The following is a 2,747-nucleotide window of genomic DNA, read 5'->3' as shown; positions in this document are numbered from 1 at the left end:
CTTGTTATTTTGATAGTATGTAAACAGAACATGAATATGGTTTTATATTAAAGAGATTTTTAATATCAAACACATTTTACAACATTTTAAAACTATTTTCAAATAGTAGAAATATGGTTATTATGAGCACTCAATGAGTTTAGCTTTGTATTCAAACTTGATGAGTACTTTATAGTTCATGATCTATATAGAGTAGCATAATTTACTTTGAAAATTTATGTTTTACATTTACGGTTAGGCAACATCAAATTTTTGCAGAACTTGAATCACTTTCCTGAGCTAATATTTTGTATTGCTTACATTTTCAGTAATGATAAAAACATTTTAGAAAAGAATCTGTGTAGTAAATGCACATTCTATTCTATAGGATAATGAAAAGACAGTCATATTGTCTGTTAAATGCAGCCACATGGTCAACAATGCTCTGTCCTTTATGAGAAGAATGATGTCAAGATTATAATTAAAGCAATTATAATTATATGCCAATGCATAGACCTTCCATGTTTACATTCATTTTAAATATACGCTTCTGAATAACCAACAGTTTTGTATTTAACTACTTTAGCTGGTATTCATATGCGCCTCACTCATTTATTAGGTGATGGATACTGCATTAAAGAAATGATCCATGACATGATGCAGTATATCTTTGGATTTTTATGTATCATATTATCCTCAATGTATAGCACATGAATGTCAATAAATAATTAGTACATGATGGTCTTCGGACATTAATGTTTTATATGGTTTTACACAGGAAATACCTAATACCTATAGAAGATATCAAGTCTGAAGTATTTGATGCTTTCTTAGGTAACCTTATTTTGTCCTAATGAAATTCATAGATGTCTTTAACATGCTTCTAGCAGACAAATATAATTATGAAAAGCCTAATCACAACATGTTATATTTCAGTTGGTAATCTCGCTCTCCAGTGGCACTTTATCTTATGCATTTAGAGATACAAATGATTTGGGGTTATCTACTCTATATATTTTAAGTATGTATTAAAACCATCCTAATTGATCCAAAACTGAAAATATTATGTTTTTGCGAAAAAGACATCAAACCTTTCCCTCAAAGCAAAACAATTAGGTATTAATGATATTCTTGTTGCATATTCAAAAAGCCTTTGGTTGCATTTATTTCCTCCTTTTCTTCTCTTTCACCATCTCAACCTGCAAAACTCTTCACTGTCACTTCATATCACACAATTCTAAAAAGATAAAACAACATTTAAACACATTTGCTTTGGAAGGGAAATTGAGCATTTGCACCCAATAAGCCTGATTGTGGAACTGCATGCAAATTGTGTTTTGATTTATCTCTTTTACACTTTTTTCCATTTGAATTGATCTTGCATTCATTTCACCAAGCAGCTCTGTGAGGCTGCAGATGTTGCTCTGTGTTTAATAAATCAATGAGACAGATCTGAATGAATCACTTCAGATGGATTCTCTGCTCGGTTTGATGTCTAGATGTTATTCTTAGCTTGTTATCATGACAGATGCATTAATGTTCCCATACACTGCCAGCAATGTCAAAGAGATTGAAGCTTTTAAAGTGGCGGCATCCCTTTTTCCATTTTCTGCTAGAACAACTAAATTTATTTTATTTGAGAATCGGAGAAAAATACCAAATCAATCTTAAGATTTTTCATGGGAAAGAGTCTCAATACTCATGCTATATTGTGAACTATTCCAAAATGGTGGAAAACATATTAAAACCTAAATATAGTGTAGCTGCTTAATAGTGCCTCTACATTAATATTTAATCATAGCAGGAAAAATGAGAATTAGTAATATATGATTGGGACACATTGAAAGTGTCACTATAAATAGAATAATACTGTATCCAAATTGATTACAGAAGGGTGTTAGTTTTTAAATCCTTACTAATAAGCTTTTCGTTGGCTTAATGCAGCCGCAATATACTCTTATGAAGGGATTTAGAACTCCTTCAGGATTTAGTATGTTTTTTTAGTAGGAAGGAGACAGCCTGTCCATTGTGTATTCATCATTTATTCACTTTGTAATGCTGAAAATCCCAGAAAAGTTTATTTCATGTTAATATATTTATATTCTGGGTAATTATTTATAAATCATAAATTATCCAGTAGCAATAAATGCTACTTTTATAGTTTAATTTCTTAAGCTATAGAAAAGCATATTGTCACCAAAAGGAACTTTGATATAACTCTAGTGAAATTTATTACTTACCTCCATTATATATCATAACTACCATACTTCATTTCATTTAACCCATGGCTTTGTTTCCTTGATTCTGAGAGAGAAATAATGCTGTCAATTGATGTGAAATATTTTGAATTTAATATTGTAGGTGATATAAATTTTCAGTTAGTCTGATATTTGAAAATGTAAATTTTAAAAAGGAGGTTCAAATTTTCTCTTATTCAGCTTTCTGAAGAATATGTATTTTAAAAATCAGTTTTTAGAAGTAGATCCTCTTTGAAAGCCTATACAGTATTCCTTAATCATAATTTTATTCCTACCTTTATTAGAATAGGAAAACAGTTAACACTGTTCTATGATACTGTTTAGATCTCAAATTCAGGAAAAATTGTATCTCCATCAGTTAGGCTAATGTTGGATGTTTATGAAACATATACTATTATCTATGGTAGAGTTTAAAGAGAAGTTTAAAATGAACTTCAGTAAATTATGGGACAATAGTTAACTTTTTTTCAAATTTTCTTTAAAATGTGTAAATGCCTTCATGGTGGTATC

This window comes from Rhinopithecus bieti, unplaced genomic scaffold (genome assembly GCF_001698545.2).
Source record: "Rhinopithecus bieti isolate Rb0 unplaced genomic scaffold, ASM169854v2 scaffold_22010, whole genome shotgun sequence".
Taxonomy (NCBI): Eukaryota; Metazoa; Chordata; class Mammalia; order Primates; family Cercopithecidae; genus Rhinopithecus; species Rhinopithecus bieti.
This window is presented reverse-complemented; position numbering follows the sequence as displayed.